This window comes from Emydura macquarii, unplaced genomic scaffold, assembly GCF_026122565.2.
Source record: "Emydura macquarii macquarii isolate MOO-44397 ecotype Brisbane River unplaced genomic scaffold, CSIRO-AGI_Emac_v2 contig_1119, whole genome shotgun sequence".
NCBI classification, from domain to species: Eukaryota; Metazoa; Chordata; order Testudines; family Chelidae; genus Emydura; species Emydura macquarii.
In genome coordinates, this window is record NW_027131256.1 from 15,232,729 (window position 1) to 15,252,013 (window position 19,285).

Below are 19,285 nucleotides of genomic sequence, written 5' to 3' on the forward strand. Positions count from 1 at the left end.
TCTGAGAACTGGGCTGGGGAGTAGCCTGTTGCTGGCCAAAGGGCTAGCAGTATCCAAGACAGAAGGCTATTCTGCAGCAGCCTAACAAGGGGGGCTATGTGGACTGGTCAAAGCAATACTCACACAGCGGACTGAGGACTGAGCTCTGGCCAGGGAACCAGCAGGCTAGTGCCCAGTTGTCTCCTGGAGATATTATCCTTACATTAGGCTGGAGGAGCACTACCTTCATAAGCTGTAAGGCACGGTCCTTCAGGCTGATTCACGAGCTGATGCTTCATCTTGTTTTGAACTTATAGCAATTGTGCCCAAGGTAACTGCAACATTTCTGGGGGCCCTAGTTAAAAAGTTTTGAAAGAGGAACTGTTTACATTTATGGGACCTTATTGAGGGCCAGGTTCTAATACTTGGAGTTCCTTTGGTGCTTGTCTTCTAACAGATAGTACACCTGGCATGCTATCAAACATCTAGGTGACTGGTGTACCACACCACTCTGACTCTCTGCATTGGAGACTGAAACTACTGCATGACTGGTGGATTCATGAAACTTTAAGGGCTGTACCTGTGGCATTTTCAAACACAATATCCCAACCTAGAATATGCTGATCAGACTGAGAATCTATGTTTGTGGTAGTTTAACTCAATGAGGGCCAAAACCATAATTCCCCCATACACTTCCCAGAGCTTTCTTCCCTTTTGATCCTCTGTTAACATAACCCCTTCCCAGCAGGATCATCTGCACCTTATATTCAAACAGAATATTTGAATACCTTTTGGAGGGGACCAAAAGTGGGGTATTTAATCCCCTTGGCAGGGGCACTTCACAGTCCTATCTCCCGAAAACCTTCCACTGAAGTAGCATGGTGCACCACTTTCTGGTTTGTATTGCCTGACTTTGTAATACAGTTGTCAAGAGTCTTGGGGAAATGCACATTTCCACAGTCCCTCAGTACAGGACCCAAGCATAATTTTTTCGGGCCCAGTACAAATTTGTAACATGTGCCCCCTCCACAGTTCCTCATCCCATACATACAATCTCATGAGCCATGAAAAGTTTTTTCCTCACGGTAATGGGGGTTGTTGCCTGGGCCAGGCTCCCCAGGACCTCCAGGCCCTGGTAAAATGTACCCTTCCCCCCCCGCCCCCCCACCCATGTGGGGTCCTGCTCAAAGACAAGGAGAGTAGTGAGCTGTCAACTAGTTTACATTCTAATATCTGGTCTTCGAACCTCAGGCTGTATGTGTTCTTTACCTTATAATCTATAATTCAACATTTAATACCACTAAAGCTGAGACACACGCTGTCAGTACCTCAGTTGAGGCATGGCAGCTGGAGAGGTACAGAGCTGACCTCCACTGCTTATACTGAAGAAAAAGCTATCTGTGCCTGGTCTTCACTAGGATTTACAGGGTTGCTAGCTCTGAGTTATCATCTTTATAAGCAACTGTTACTCTATGACCTCTTCTACTCCAACCATCTCTGTTCTCTGTCTGCCAATACTATTTCCAGCTGAAAACTCTGAGATAGCATTGGACCAAGAGGCGTACCTCACACAGTTGATCAAATACAGCCTGATATTACAAGTCTAACAATGAGTTAAGAGAAGGCCTGATAAAAGTAATACATCCAGGAACCAACAAGTTTCAGGTGTGACTCCTGTGTGATTAACATCTATGGCTTGTGTATATTCTCTCCTCATTGCACATTGTAATTCCCCATAACCAGCCTCCATGAGAGAGTAACCAAAGGCCAGTTTTTCCTTTCTGTGTAACAGAATTCCCAGCCCTTTTCCTTGTCAGGAGGGCTCTCTTTACACCTTCAAGGCTATGGTCAAAAACAAGCAGCTAAGCTGTGTTTATGCAGAAAACCGCCCCCTCCCCCCACCACAGGATTATGAGGAACCCTTAAGAATCCCACCCACACATAATAATAGTCCTTTAGGTTTAGGATACAGCCAAGGTAGTTCCCACCCACCCCAGAATCCATTATTTGATCCTGCATACATCAGCACATCAATGTTTGAGAGAATGTTTGTCATGTCCAACTTTTCATGTCTCCCTGTTAAAAGGATGTAAAACCAGTTCCAATAATCTCTGAGAATCAACAGTAGCTACATCAAGAAGATAATTAACCCTTTAGTCTGCATTTTTCTTTTAGAATAGTCTACGATGCTCTTCCCTGCACAAGAATTCTTTTTGAGTTCTGTTTACTGCAGATGTTCTTGTAATACTGATGCACAGTCACTTACAGCCCCTTTCCTTTCAAGTTCTCAAGTGATTTATTCGCTTAAGAGCTTAAATCACCTTAAAAATATTACATCTATTTTGTAGTTGTGTAAACTGAGGCAAAACCATGATTTGAGAATTTCAGTAACTCAGCCAGAGGATAGGGGCCTATTTCAGGAGAGGGTGGGTGAGGGTCTATGGCCTGCCGTGTGCAGGAGGTCACAGATGTTCACAATGGCCCCTTCTGACCTTAAAGTCTATGAGAACATATATCGCTGGTAATATCACAGCAATGACTTTCAGAACTGGATCTAATGAATCACCCAAAAACCTTCCTGACCCCCCATCAAAGTCTCAGTTTTTTTCTCTGCTGACCATGTTGGACAGCTGTTCTATGTTAATTTGATGATCCTGGCAGTGTCATGGATCCCTTATCAGATTTGAGAGATATAGGTTTTCAGGGATCCAGCTACTGTATTCAGTATACTCAAACTGAAGTCAAATGGCTCATAAAACCTACTTATTTGAGTCTTTTATTGCCTTATCCACATATTTTGCAGTTGTTGACTTTGCATTACAGAGTTACAAGAGAGTTCTCTTTGACATTGGATAACTTTGTCTTTTGAAGAAATTTTTCTTCATTTGTGTCCTCTAATTTTGCTGTACTATATGTCCTTGCACAAGAGATTAAAATAACAGTTTGTTTCCTTGAGAACAGAGACAACTGATTGAAGCATAATATATTACACATAATAGAATGCTAAGTTAAAGTCACTGTAGCCCTTTTTCATGACTATGAGTTTTATATTCTATGACTGGTTCAAAGTAGTCCTTGCTAGATCCATAAAGGAACATTGGTGCAAAACCTTGGCAAAGACAAATAATGCCCTTTTAAAATCCTTATACAATACTGATTTCTCTTCCTGGATTTTTTAAAAGCTGATGGAAATAGATACTTTTGATTGGCTTAGAAGCAATTATCAAGAAGCCGTGCATGAAATACAATCCAACAGCAGAAGCTGAAGTAAAAATAGTACAGAACAATTTAACAATGTATGTAAAAAAGCTGATACAAAGATGGAGCAAGTTCTAGCTAGATTTTGTGGCTTGTACCCATCTATTAGCAGTCCCACCGAAATCTATGCTACAATTTCTAACAAACTTTTTGTCAACAGAAATTCATTCTAGGATTTTATTTCATCAGTTTCACTTCACTATTGTAATGGCTTTTAATTCCAACTGGCCAATCCTACCTTCTGACTGGCCATTTGAAATAGGACATCATAGCTTGTGTCAGTCCACAGTGATGCACAAATCAAAAATCCGAGAACAGTAACCATCTCACCAAACAGCACATAATAGGCTAAGTAGTCTGTTGGGGAAATATACCCAGTCATGTAATCTACAGAGATGGAAAAAAGCACAAATACATCTGCACAAAAGCCAACTCTTTCCAAAGCCATTGTTGTGCTCCCATCAGGAGGGTTCAAAAACTCCAAAAAAGATGCAAGCAGTACTGTGCTATTAGTTAGCTAGAGTAAATTGAAAGCATAACTTCAGCATATCACATGTTTCTGCATTCTTGCTTCTTCCAGCTGCAGTAGTTTCAATCACTAGAAACCCAGTTCTACCATGTGCTAGTGACCACTGAACAGCTGGTCATATTTTTAATTATTATGCCTCATTCACATTGATTTTGTTGTTTTAAAGGACTTTAGAAGTCCTTGTGGTGTTTCCCTTAACTTCATTGTTCCTAGTGTCGCTACACCAGCTGCTTAAAATTTAAGGCCAGTTGCTGGTAGCTGGGTTCTTATTTACCTTTGCGTCAGATAGCCTTCAGTGCCAGATTACTAGTTAATTGCTTGTGATTGTCTTGATATTGAAAATAAAAAAAACATTCTAGGAGCAAGAAATTCAAGTAACCACCTTTTGGGGTTGGGTTCCACTGCAGGGTCCTTTGGATCTCCAGTCCTTACCTTCATAAACTTATCCCATTGTTATTGATGTACCTTGATCATGCATCCTTACTATTTTTCTATTTCATATTTGTGTTGCAGTTCTAAAAGCATCCTTTGTTTAATCTACATTAGGTATCTATTTGTATTGCCTCTGTGGATTACAGCTGGTATCTTAAAATTCATCATCTTCAATTAAGCCATCCCCCAAATACTTTCCTTTTGTCCTCCACACCTGTAAGAACAAGTAAAATGTTATAATATTTCTTCCATTTATGTTCAGAGCTTAGTCCAATTTACTATGAACTTTTCTTGGGTTTAATCTGGATAGAAACCAGTTAGCAATCTTAGAAAGCTATGATTTATCCATAAATTAGCATTTTATAAACTGAGTTAAAAACCAATTTTCAATAATGATATTCTTCCACCTTTGTTATTTCAGCGTAAAGCTTTTGTAAACTGAGCCTTACCCACCACTTATTACTTTGAGACTTTCATGACGGTGAAAAAAGCAAGCAGCAATTAAATTCAAGGCAATCATGGAATGTACAGACTCATTACGGAAATATTAAATCTGTAACAGCTCACTGTCTCAAAGTTACTGTATGTTAGATGATTTGAACACCTGTTCAAATAAATGACCACTGTCAGATGCACCAACAACTGGCTCCTTTGTTATTTTCTTAGGCTAAAAGGCATAGGACTGAATATACATGGCAATGTTATCAAATCAAGTTTTGTGAAAGCAGGAATTTGATTCATCCACCTTCTAGTGGCTAAGCAGTCTTTAGGGACTTGGATTAACAGGAAAACCACTTCATGTATAGTTCACTCCACAGTTCTTAAAAACAAAGAAATTCAATACAAGCAGGATCAAAACAGTAAATCGTTAGCTTTTTACTGACAGTAACTTCATACTTCTTAAAGCATCTAAATATATTTTTCATTTTTCTGAAATATGACAGAATTTTAACTCATTGGCTTGTCTGTCATTCCTGACTATTCCCCATAGTCAAAGGCATGTTAACACTGGATAGTATTCCAATTAGACTGAGGTTAAGAACCAGATTGGAATTTGAGCTACAGTTATTTTCTAATGTAAATGTTCTAAAACATGTTATAATTGTATCTATACAATGTACTTTTGTAACACACACCATATTAACAGCTGTTGTTCTTGTTTCCACGCTCATTAATCTTTACCAGCATGTTTTATGAGCATAAATGACACATAATGATGAAATCTAATGCTTTTATGACCATCTAGCAACATGACTGACAAGAGCTTGTAGTATTCATAGATTTATTTGAATGGAATTTGGCAATTAAGAATCATTCCCAAGAATCCCCAAATGTATATGACCTTTGTTACAAATTGACGTGTACAACAGCTGACAGCTAGAGTCAATGCTGGTACAAGTGCATTTAGGTCAGTACATGTCATCTGACCTAAATGCTTGGCCCAACTGACTACCTACATGGGGAACAAATATTTGATAATGGGCTTTTCCATCTAGCAGAAAACCGTATAACATGCTCCAATGGCTGGAGTTTGAAGTTAGACAAAATCAGACTGGAAACAATTTAATATAATTTAACGGTGAGTGTAATTAACCATTGGAACAATTTATGAAGGGTCGTGGTGGAGTCTCCATCACTGGCAATTTTAAAATCAAGATTGGATGTTTTAGTAAAAGCTCTACTTTAGGAATTATTTTGGAGAAGTTCTATGGCCTGTCAGATTAGAGGTCAGATTAGAGGAACACAGATTAGAGGATCACAGATTAGAGGTCAGATTCTATGGCCTGTCAGATTAGAGGTCAGATTAGAGGATCACAGATTAGAGGATCACAATGGTCCCTAACGGTCTGGGTATCTATGAATGTATGAATTGTGAACTCCTATCATGCTGACTCACACTGAAGATTTCTATATCAGATGAATGCTTTCAATTAGGGCACCACAGCCCAACAGGACCACTGCTGACCCTGGCATTAAGTAACCCCGAAGCAGACTTTATGCATGTTCAAGACTTCCACTGTGGCCCTGAATTTTTAGTTGATTAAGTTTTATGCTCCGTCTAGCAGTTTCCCCTGCAGTCCAGCAGCTACTTTATCACAAGGAAGATGGTCAATCTGAGCTCATGATGATGGCTGGAGAGATAATGCGATGGATTAATGTTAACTTGCAGGGTTCACTTCCCCGTTAGCACACAGACAACATATTATCTGAGAAACTTCCATTTATACTCTGAAAAAACTTATCAGAAACAGCTTCCCAAAACTCAAATATTTTGTGCACATCTCAGTTCATGAAATTGAACTGTTCCCCTGGATTTTGCCCCACGTTTATTTTATTCTTGTTTTTGCAAAATGTAGCTAATCACCTTATATAATTATTTAATTGTTTTCTCTATTGTTGTGGTTAATTCATATGTAATCCATTTAGATAGACTTAAATTGTAGGAGTAAATATAGGAATAAATAGGATAGCATTATAGGGGTATAAGGTTGACAAGCATTTATGAGTGATGAGAGCGTATTAGATATATAATCAAAGTAAGGCCTGCAGGCTGAGGCTTGTGAGATTTTAGTTTAGCCACGTTAAGCCTTAAACCTAAGAAGGATTGACATGAGAGGGTGACTCAAGAACAACCCTGTACCAGTAAAGTTACAAGATCACTGTAAAATATATGCTCATAGGTGATGTTCACGAAAATATACTGCAATGTACCTGTCAATACCACAAAGATGCCTGATTGTAAAGAGACAGTAGGTTACTATGGGGACTTGTTGACATAAATGCATAAAAATAAGAGGAACTAAGAGAATTACCTATAAAAAGCAGGGTAACCCAGCTTTTATGGGGTAAGAAAGTCCAGAAAAAGGAAAAGCGGTTGGAACCCTCATGTATGTGCATAAGTGTTATGGGTGTGAGTGTAACACTAAAAAGAGGTTCCCCCACATTAATAGGGAGGAAGAATCCATCCTCCACAGATGACCGCTTGTTGGGAGATCCACATGTCTTTATGGTACCCTTGGAAATGTGAGTATGAAAACACTGATGCTGGACATTTTATGGTATTCCTCCATCTTCACTTATGTAGCTGTAATTGTCGCATTGATTATCTGTGTAGTGATGTTTTTAATAAAGGGAAGATTGGTAACTGGTGACTGTTGCTGTGGTCACTGTTATCATTCCTCATGTGCTCCTTGCGTCTCCAAACCTAATGATATTTCTAATAGTGGTTCTCACCCTGCTACTTTTGATAATATAGTCCTTAGGGAGCGCAAACCTATGGCAGAGGTTACTATGGTTTAAGGTACCATTTGCAATATCAACCCATCAATAATATAAAGGCTACAAAAGGTTGTACTGGAAATGACAATTTATCACTTAAGTCTTATAACTATTGAAGAGCTTGTTAACATTGCATCATTCAGAGTTCTTTAAGATCCACCCCTTCCACACACACACACACACCCCTACACTCCCAAGTTTCATTTGGTAGCAATAATGAACAGCTTTGACTAGAGTTTTCAGCTTGCAGGTCAAGCCTGCCTGTTTTCTTTCAGTGTCCCTTGTCAGGAATTCTGGAGAACATACTTTTGTCATTTTCACTAATCCTCCTCTTTATTATATCTTTCACTGTAACTTCTTATTTACAACTCCACTCCAATTCCCTACTGTTCATCAAGCTCCTTGGTCACACTTTTAATGTGACAAATCAAGGTAATGGCATATGCATTATTTCTAGTCCTTATTCATGTATCTTTTCAGCTGTAGGCAAGGCCAAGGGTGACCTAAGTACTCTTGTCTGATAAGGAAGTTGTGATATGACAACATAAGTATTTCTCCCCTTGCCATCCCTGTTGTTTATCCTAGTCAGGAAAACCAATTAATTTTTTTTATAATTCAAAAACCAAGCTGCTGAAGCTACCTTGTCCCTTAAACTAAGTTTTCCATTCCAGCCTGGATAGCATGACAGTGCTGTATGCTGTAACCTTGATTGTTCAGGAAAAAAATCTCAGCTCTACAGAACGTGATGATAGAATTCAAGCTGTTGTGTGTGTACGTTGGTTATCTGATGGTAAGACTTCCGAAATTTTTACAAAGCAAAAGTGTCATCCTCACCCAGAACAAGAAGTCTGCACTCTTAGTCCTATTTAACTTAGATCTGAACTGGAATGTAAGATACCAAGTGGCATGAATAGTTTGACTTCAGAAGCTTCAGAGCCCAAGCATTTATACAGACATTTTTAACACCACAGCGCAAGCCTGAGCCTGTAGACCCAGGCTCTGAGACATAAAGCCAGCTATGTCTACACTGAGGTTTAAAAACCCAGGCTGCTAAGGGTTTTAAACTTCACTGTGACATACCCAACTGAAGACATAAATCCTGCTTCTATTTAAGGGCAGGGCATTTTGCTACCCACTGGGTAGCAGGAAACAAGATCCAAATCCTTGCAATATACTTAATTGTACTATTTGACTACAGATTCAAGCTTGCTTTGCTTTTTTATGTCCTTCACAAAAACACTCCTCTTTTATGTAGTGTTTTGATTTCCTTTATTACCTGTTCACCCTTGTGATGGAGTGTGCTGGCCCTTTATGGCCCCCTGCTGGAGGCCCTGCAGTCCTACTACACGCTGCCCCAGGAAAGGAGCAGCGGAGATGAGTCCTCCAGAACCGCCTAGAGAGGCCTTGTGGAAGTAGCCAATCAGAGCCCAGAAATCCCAGCTAAAAGGAGCTGCAGGGTGTTAGCAGGACAATTCCTGGCTGGGGCCAGAGGGGGCAGGTAAAGGGCTCTGTATTTACTGGCTGCATTTACTGGGTCTGGGAGGGAGAGGACCTGAGAACTTTAACCCTCAAGGGACAGATAAAAGGAAAGGGAGCAGGTGGGAAGAGGCCCAGGAAATGTAGCAGCAACTGATTAAAGGAGGCAGAACATGGCTGCTGTTTATAGGGGCCCTGGGTTGGGATCTGGAGTACTGGATGGGCCTGGGTTCCCCCACTGGCCACTAGTGAAGTGGCCTAAGCTCCAAGAAGGAGACAAGTCTCCTTTAGAACCCCAAGTGAAGAACTGGATTTAAAGGGCCCAGAGATGGGTCTGAAGGCCCTGGTGAAGGCAGACAGTTTACTGAAGTCTTTGGTGCCCTGGAAGAGGTCCATTTTTCCCTGTGTGATTTGGCCAGAGGACTAAGCTGCTGAAGACCCACCTAATGAAGTCAGAAACCTACAGGGGGCACCAGGAGTTGAGAAAAAGATAGCAGTACCACACCCCACTGTGAGAAAGCACTCAGGCTGTGAGTTCCTCATGTCACAGCCCTTGATACAGTTTGTACATATCTCCCACTATTCAATGGAAATATTATGTTCTCACAGCTAGGAAGATCAGTGCCTGCTACTTGCCACTCCCTGTCCCTGATGTTTCTGTCTTTGGGGTGGTAAGTTGTCAGATGCCCCTGCTCCCTCGTTTTCAATCATTTAAGGAACAATTTTAGTAGGCCAGATGCATCAGCCAAACCCAGACAAGTGCAACTATCATGGCGCTTACTCCAGTGCCATCCTTCCTTAACAAGCTAGTAACATCTTCAGTTCTCACTACTCTGATGAAGTACTAAGTCTGAGACCAGAGACACACCACTTCCCCCTGAATTTTAGAGGTGGTTTCAGAATAGGGTTTATGTCCAAAATTCTGCCCAAATTCAAATGTTTTTCAGGGACAATGGGTCAAGCTGCTAATTGATAATTAAGGCTAAGATTATGTCACAGACGTCACGGAGCCCATGACTTCCAGAGACCTCCATGATATTTTCCAAGCTGCCACTAAGGCAGGGCAGCTGGGGATTCCTGCAGACCTGGAGCTCTCAGCCCTGGCCCTGCAGCTCCAAGTCATGGAGCTCAGGCTCTCATTCCTTCAGTCAGCCCCATTGTGTCGTAGTTATTTTTAGTAAAAGTCAGAGACAAGTCATGGGCTTCCATGAATTTTTGTTTATTGCCCGTGACCTGCCCCTGACTTTTACTAAAAATAAATATGACAAATTCTTAAACTTATTCATAATGCAACAAGCAGTCAATTTTTTCTCTATCTTAAGCAGTGCCCTGAAATATACCTGAAATATTTTGTATGTCCTCAACTTATTTATCTTTCAGAATTTTAAATACTTTCACCCCTAGAACATGTTAATACTGGATGCTTAGTAATTAGCGTGGATACCAGTGAGACACGGTATGCCCGATTTGCAGATCAATAAGGTTTAATGTGCAAGATTTTCTATAAATATATACTAGTTAAAAACAAAGCCTAAGATTAACTACAATATATCATACTCACTAAACCTGGAGAGCTAAGAAGTCACTCAGAAGGCTGTATACAGGAACTGCTTTCTTCAGGGGCCTCACCAGGGAGTTAGTGGATCCTCTGATCTGACGACAGGACCTCCCACGGAATCAGGTGTTGTTGGAGCGCGCCCCTTTGTCTGAGTGTTGACTTTTTATACCTTTCTATACACAACTTTCACCTAATACCTATCTATTAATTATTATATATTCTATCACCTACATTGGGTTCTTACCCTTTACTGCATTCCATTCTCACCATAATAATTGGGGTTGTCAAAAAACATCTGGTAATAAGAGGGGCAGCAAACAAAATATCCCCCTTGGCACTGGAAAAATGTTTCCCCAGACATTCAAGGATAACTTGTTATTCCCACCACTGTTACATACGTGCAGCTGCAAGCATACATTTTATGTATTTCATCTTATTATGTGCTGTGGTATGCAGAAACTGAGACATCTACAAGGTTACTCAGTATTCCTAGTTGTCTCTGCCAACCGGAAGATGTTAGGCAGCTGAGGCCAGAATGGACAAGCAAGCAACTTAAGCTATGCTAGTCCCCAAAACAGTGGTCAAGCAACTCAGATTGCACTGGACCTCCAACAGAACATAGGTAGCTTTGGGCATACAGCAAAATACAATGTGAGGTTCTTCCTTTTACTCCAGAGCATACTTTCACAAAGCACTTTCAAATACTAAGGTTTGAATTTAACATTAGTCTTTATTCTGTGCTGAGCTCTTCTTCCAGACTACAACAGCTATTCAGATATTTATCCATTATGTATGCTGGGGTATTTTTCAGCACAGGTGTCCTTTCTTTCAGATGAAAGATTTTTTTTTTCATCTTAGCATGGTTTTTAATAGTAAAAGAAAAAAGATAACATTTAAAACTAATTTTTTTATACAGTGGCCCCTTATGGAATTGCAAGGAATGCTCTTTTGCATGAGTTTTTTTTTTTTAAACTCATGGACTCCAAATTGAGAGTATTTATATTTCTTTGTCACAAATGCAAATATCCCAGTTGCTGCTTCAGGAGGAAGTACTCTGAATACATCCAATATTATGCAGTTAATTAACCCTGGTACCTTTTTCAGGAGTTAGGATTGCAAAACTGAGGTAAATTTGAGCCTATAGACAATCCTGCTCAGGAATCCCCTAGCCTCGCTTTCTCAAAATAACGTCTGAAAATGAAGTGTCTAAATACATTGTTTGCTTTTGAACCCATATTTGTACTTTGACTTGTATAGGTGAAGCCACAGATGAAGTTCTTTACACATCAATGTCTATTAATGCGTTAAAGTCTTTACTCTCAATTATGTTCCTGAGTATAATGTACTAGACACAATTCCTGCCACTTCTATAAGCCCAGTCTACTCAAATTATTGTATGTATAGATACCATAAAGCTAGATTTCATGGGTTTTACTGCAACAATATTTTGATTTTATTAACTACTGAGGTATCTTAGCCACTATGTAATGAGACATTTTTCCTCTGCTCCAAGAGCTCATTCTTCCTTAGTATCTCTAAGACACCCCCTTGTGTAAAGGTACTCACTTTTCCCTTCTAGGAAGACATGGTTGTTCTGCACTAAATTAGGCTACCATTGACCTAGTTTCAGCCTCCCAGTTCAAAGATCTTGGGAAGTGTACTATGATGGCTTCCTCTGCAGGCCATTGCCCTCAGATCGCCTCCAAAAGGATGCTGTGCAGCATAGACAAGGACGTGCAATTCTAAGTAGCCACAGACAAGTTTTTTGCTCTGTTTGCATGTAGCCCATTTCTGGAGCAACCCAATCATGGTAGAATCCATTCACTCCTTTTTAATTGGTTTCATAGACCACCTTAGGGTTTTGTATCCCATGGGCTGATGGCAGGTGTCAGCCTTCATCTTGATGAAGCTGAACTATATTTAGTACTCAGTGCCTCCACTTAGTAGCCTCATAACTTCAAGAATATCCTATATCCCATATACTTTTTTAATCAAGGGGAACAGATACTTGGATGACTTAGTCTCACAATAGCAAACCCCGTCAATTTGAATTATCCCTTCAATTAACTGTATGCAAACTAAGTTCCAAATAGAATAGAAAAGAACAGAGGGTCACAGGTTGATTTAATGTTAAAACCCTTTAGGCATGACCTAGAGGATAACTTTAAAAGATGTTTGTGCTCTCCAGAACAGGATTGTGGGGCAAGAATGTGAGACTGTGGCAAAATCAACCCAGCCACTGTATAGCTAGTATGATAACCACATGCTCTTTAGGGGAGTATCTGTGTGTCTTAATCTTGCAACTACTTCCTCACTTTACATTCAAGGTGCCGTTCCATTCTCATCTTCATTTTAATTTGCAGGAGGCTGTGTGATTTTTTTTTCTATCCATTTGTTTGTAGTCTCAGACAAAGCATTTCATTTTCAAGTGAGAAGGACAAACAAAAAGCATATCTAAACCATCACCTGTGTGCTTCTTGCCCCTTTTTTAAGTTCTAGTGGACCACCAGAACAAATATTCAATACCAAATTATCTCCAAATTATGAACAAACATCAAAACTACTCATGTGGGGATTGTAGAATTTGGAGGGCAGAATTCAGGTAACAAACTCATTCCAGTTAGGCTGCAAAGTTTCCCGTGCATATTTGCATCTCACTTCCACAGGGAATTCTGGCTTTGTTTGGACCTACAAACAATGGGTCCATGGCTTTCAATGCCTTGGATAAACTTTGTTCATTTGATGACTAGTGTTAAATCCCAAACCTGATTCCCCTGAGCCAGTTTATCCTAAAGAAACAGTTTGTGTCCTCTCAGTTCATTTCTATTTCCTTGAAAACATTTTTATTTGGTTTGATTTAGCTCCTTTTTGCTTAGTCGGAATAACTGAGCTAGGGTATGTCAGAAAATAAGGCCAATCCATACACTGTCTGAAAGGAGCTGGGAGCTGTGCACCACATCAGTGCATTATTTGGTTTACTGGTAACCTCTGAAATCAATAGGCTATGGACATCTTCTGATGTCTGGTATAGGGTCTAACACTATGACTGGGACTCCAAGGTGCTACCGTAGTGCGCGTGAGTGAAAGATTTCACTTTACTATTTTTTACAGCTGGCTAAGTGTTATAAATTTGCTTTTATCTTCAGAGTGGTTCAGCAATGCCCATTTTTTTCATTACCATTCCCACAAACTTACAGACAAGTGAATTTTTTTGGTACGAATGTTCATAGGAAGTGGTAGCATAGGCGGCATGGGCTGTATTCAGGGATTATTTAATCAAATTTGGGAGCTGGATTTGTCTGAATTGTTCTCATGCAGCTGACCCAACACCTGCACATATCTGAACTTCAATATTTGATTAATACATGGAGAAACCAGCCTAAGGAGAGAAAACTTAAGCAATCTGCTCATGAATATGCTATGAACACACTTTATTCCGTACATATTTGTTTTTCATTTATATTTGTGAGCATACCTGGACAGACAGCTTATTCCTAGACTTCAGTAATTGTCTTTGAAGATTTCAACTGCAGTCTTCCATGCTGAAGGCGTGACTATAGGCCTCTAAGAAGTTCTAAGGCAAGACAGATTTGACAGGAAGTTTGAAATGTTTTTGAAAATGTTCCAGAGGGGTAGCCATGTTAGTCTGTGTACAGCAAAAACAACGAGTGTTCTGTGGAACTTTAAAGACTAACGGCGATCAACAAGGGTACAAGTTGTATCCCAGCACACCTCTTGGATTTGGGCTTACTTAGGGATCCCCATCACTCCTCTTGTATGGCTTTCCTGAACAGGAACTGCAATTTGAACCACTTGGACCATGTAGAAACCCTACAACCCAAAAACTCAGATAGCTCTCGACTTTGCTAGGAAAAGTTTGAGGATTGCCTCTGATAATATGATGGCTATGATGTAAGATCATTTGGGGAAACTTAAAAGAGGGGAGCTCTAAACAGGATAGACTTTGGGAGGGATACAATTCTGAACGAAATAAATGTGGAGGCATACAGGATACAGTTGGGTCCCAGAGCCAGAATTGAAGTTCTCTGCAAAAATCATCTGAGAAGGTACTGAGGGACAGGATTTCAGCTTAGTTGTTCTCTGAAGATAAGGATATAGCTCTGGAAAATGAGGCTGGAAAAGCTGTGAAAGAAATAAGTTACTGTGGTGGGGTGAACCTGGTCCTTAGTGGCCCTTGCTGAAGGCCCTGTCATCCTGTCACACCCTGCCCCAGAAATGGATCTGTGAAGGTGGATCCTCCAGGCCTGCCTAGAAAGGTTGCATGAAAGCAGCCAATCAGAACCCAGCACGCTCAGATAAAATGAGCGGTAGAGCCTTAGCAGGCCAGTTCGTGGCTGGGGCAAGAAGGGTGCTCCTCTTTGGCCACAGGAGTGTGACTGGTTGTGTTTGCTAAAACTGGGAATGGCAGGACCTGAGAACTCTAACCGAAGGTAATGAGTGGAGGAGTAAAGGGACCAGGTGGGAAGAGGCCCAGGGAATGTAGCAGCAATTAATTAAAGGAGGAAGTACATGGCTGCTGTTTATAGTGTTCCTGGATTGGTTACCCCAAATAGTGGGCAGGCCACTAGCAAAGCAACCTACACCCTGAGAAGGGGACAAGGCTCCTATAGAAGCCTAAGGTGATGGCTGCATTTAAAGGGTCCAGAGATGGGGTCACAGACCCTGATAAGGTCAGACAGACAGTTTGTTGAACTCTTGGATACCCTGGAAGGGGTTCATATTTTATTGTGTCACTTGGCTGGAGGGCTGAACCATGAAGACCTCCCTGTGGAGGTCGATAACTTACAGGGGGCACCAGGAACAAGAAAAGAGATTCAGTACCACACCCAGCTGCTAGGAGGCACTCATGAGGTGAGTGTCACAGTTACCCAATGGAATGGACCCGGACCATCAGCCAGAAGACTTAACAGAAACAATAGTCAGGTCAGAAGCCCCTCACAAGAGACCCTTCCCTGTGACAGATATTTGTTGTTTTTACTTTCAATCAGGTAGTTAAAGATTTATAAAGTTTGGATGGGAATACTATGGTGATGTGAAGACAACCTGGCAGAAAGACATTGTAAATATGAAAATAGCTAAACTTGTATCATTTGCAGTTTGTTATTTCTTTGTTTCTGTCTGAAAGGAGTTGTTGGGTGTCAATATTTTGCACTCCATGAGGCAGTCGATGAAGTCAGGGCAGGAAGTGTTGTTATAGGTTGGGTTAAAGCCACTTAAACTGATGCATTTAGCAGTCAATCTTCATTCAGATTAGATTTAAGAAACAACAAAGATGTCAAAGACAAGAGCACACCCAAGGCCACTCTGGAATTTGAGTCATGTGGGCTAAAAACTCCCCTAAGAATCTTTTGTCTTTTGAGTGGAGAAATGAGAGAGACTGTCTGAACAAGCAACTAGTAGCACAACCCTGGGAAAACCCTAAAGAGCTTTTGGTGGTGTGCTGGCTGAAGCATTTTTGGTGCTGTGAGCAAGGACACTTCTTTTGGTTTCTCCTGTGTTGAGAGAAACAAGACTTTGTGAACACTTTATGTTATCAAGATTGGCAGTCTGAAACGTGGTTCCCCTGAAGCCAAGGATTCTGTACAGGCTAAGTTGTGTAGATTCTAGAGTAGTAGCAGAGCAGGGAGAGCCAGGCTGAACTTATATCCACTAACTCTCCTCCTCTGGACCTGGCACCTGCCTACACTGTGCCCTTAGGACTCTGTTATGTAATTTTAAAAAGCTTTATTTTTAATGCAGTATCAATTAGCTACTACAAGTTAACACTAAGGTCAAGCAGTCACAAGATCAAGACCCTGTGTGCATCTTTCAGGATACTTTTGTGTCTCCTCAGAGAGGTTAGAAGTCATTTTGGCAAGACGGATTAATGGACTGAGTACACAAAAGATGCATAATTGCCATTTCCCATAGCTTTTAATTGAACGTCACTCAATTTTTAATACTCAGTCGCTTCCAAAGGAATTTTAGTGTGACAAAAGAAAGGTCATGGGAAGAGTCATTTGATTTTTCTGACTGATATGGGATGACTTTGGATTCACTCACATACTTTCTATTAAATGGAATGCTCCCATATAAAATTCACCTTCACACACCAGAGCTGCTGAATCAGCATTTGTAGTGCCCATTTACAAATTATGGTTCATACACTAACGCTCCCTTGTTTTCATGTTTCGCTCTATTTGCTTAAACTTCTTAGAGGTACATATAGTCGAGTTACCATTTTGTTAGAAATTGGTATATACCAGGTCATGCTTTAGAAAGGTAGTCACTGCAATACATTAGTCAACACTCCAGCAACTGGTATACTGGATTACATGATAAGCAATACCACTCAGTTTACTTCAGAATGCAATCTGTCCACTCAGGAGACACAGCTAGTTTAAGTGAAGGTATGCACATTTTTAATACCATAACTCATCCAAACTTCCACAGGTTCTTTTTTTCTCAAATGGAAATTAGGATAAGTATTTTTGCAAAACCAAAACTGATCTAGTTAGAGTCACATATAAGAGAGCATATAAACTTCAGTAGTTGATCCAACTTAATCCATGTAATTTGTTTCAACTCCATGAACATGAATGAATCTATATTTGCTTACACTAGCAGTTAAATCGGTCCAATATCCTGACTCATTTTCAACTGCAAAGCAAACTTTATCAAAGAGGCATGCAATCAACTCTAAAGGGGCTATCTGGACTACTGGGAGAACTGGCGAAACATCTCTGTCTGCTTCTGACCAGACCATAAATTATTTTTTAAAATCCATCTGCAGTTATCCCTAATTTGCTAAATAACAAGTACTTAGTATTGCATGACCTACTGTGCATGTTAATATCAAGTTAGGAATAGATGTTCATCTTAACCATTAATAGTTTGCGAGCAACTATAGGGGCATTTAATTTCTCTGCTGCATTAGTCACCTTTGTCCTACCCCTTTTCTTTCCTAAATTTGAACAATCATTTACGGGTTTCATTAGTAGGGTGATTTGTTTCCCCTAAAGGTTCATTAAATAGGTTTTGAGGAGTTTAAGAATTTGTTTGGAACCCTCTCCAACCTCTGCCCCCTTGTAGGTGTAGCTCTCAAATAGCAGGAAACGTTTCCTTTGTTCCAAGCCTGTCTTTCTAACCCACTGTGAGGCCCCCTACTGGAGGCCTTGCTGCCTACTACACACAACCCCAGAGAAGGAGCAGTAAAGGTGGGTCCTCCAGGTCTGCCTAGAAAGGCTGCAGGGACGCAACCAATCAGAGACCAGCAAACTCAGTTAAAAAGAGTTGCAAGGGCTGCGTAATTCATTTGCTGGCTGGGATCAGAAGGGTGAAGAAGGATTAGAAGGCTGTGAAACTGCTCAGATAAAGCAACTGGGGAGAAATCCTCATCAATCAGGGATAGGACTCTGAAGCTCTCCAAGCACAGAGGCCTGAGACTGAGAGAGAAAACCCTGACTAAAAGGCAGCAAAGACTGAGAAACTCCCCAGGCAAGGAAGCCTGGCAGAGACCCTGCTCAAACAGGAAATAGACAGAGAAACCAAGAAGGTGATGGGACAGAGTTTCAACAGGTCTCGGAAACAGCAGCAGCAATCAAGTAAAGGGAGCCATATGTGGTGTCTGTCTACAGGGTCCCTGTGTTGGGACCTGAAACAGAAGGCAGGCCTGGGTCTCACCACTGGAAAAGTGGCCTATGCCCCAAGAGGGGATAAGACTCTGCATTAAAAGCACACAAAAAAAAAAGGCTGGGAGTTTAAATAGGCCCAAGGATGGGACAGAAGACCCTGAAGAAGGCCAATGATTTGTTAAACTTTGTTACCCCCCAGAAGGGGACTGAAGTTAAGGAGTAACCTGGCTGGAGAGCTGGGACACCAGAGATTCTCTGAGGACAGTGTCTCCAGGGAGAAAGCCCTGGGAGCAGTGCTCCATAACAAGGCAGGTACAGACTTAAAGCTAGCCTGGAAGAGGCTGAGAACTGAGCCCAGAGACAGGGCTATGGATACTGACAAGGGCACAGTAGGCCCTCTTTATTACCCCAGAAAGGGTTCCTTCATGCGTTTAGACTATGTGACTTAGCCAAAGGACTGAGCCACTGCAGACCCACCTGAGTTGGACAACAGCTTCCGGGGCACCATGAGCAGCGAGAGAGAGAGTGTGTAGGTTTGCACCCAACTGACAGGAGGTGTTAAAGAGGGGTGAGTGTGCCCTGTCAAACTCATCCTCTGTACCTCCCCGAAAAGGAGAAAACTTTAGAATATCTCAGGACCCCATTATTCTGCTTCCAGGTTGTCTCTGCTTGGCTTTCTTTCTTCTCTGGCCATTTCTTTCACTTTCTGCTGTCTTTCCCATCCGCAGACAAAGTTTCGCCATCCTTTACCCAAATATGCAAAACCTTTCCATCCAGCAGTAAAAATTCTTACTCCATTATGCCTTGCTTTAGCTGGGACTCCTTAACTTGCTTATAGCTATATTTTAAGATAATGGAGCATTCTCACCTATCCGTTCTAACCCAACACCTATTTCTTGTCACAAAAGCAGCTTTGGCCAGAAGAGATCTTCTCTGCAGTAGTGTTTGCAGGTAGCTATATTTGAGAATGCTGTCCATCTGGTTCAACTGACACCAGCTACCACTCCTATGACTTCTTTGTTCTTATCTCAACTGAATGTCAGGGGCTACATTTATGACCTGTTGGCCTTGGTTTTCTGAAACGTTTCCAGCCACACTGAAAACTTAATTTGCCAGGGCACCACCTCAATGACCAAAGCC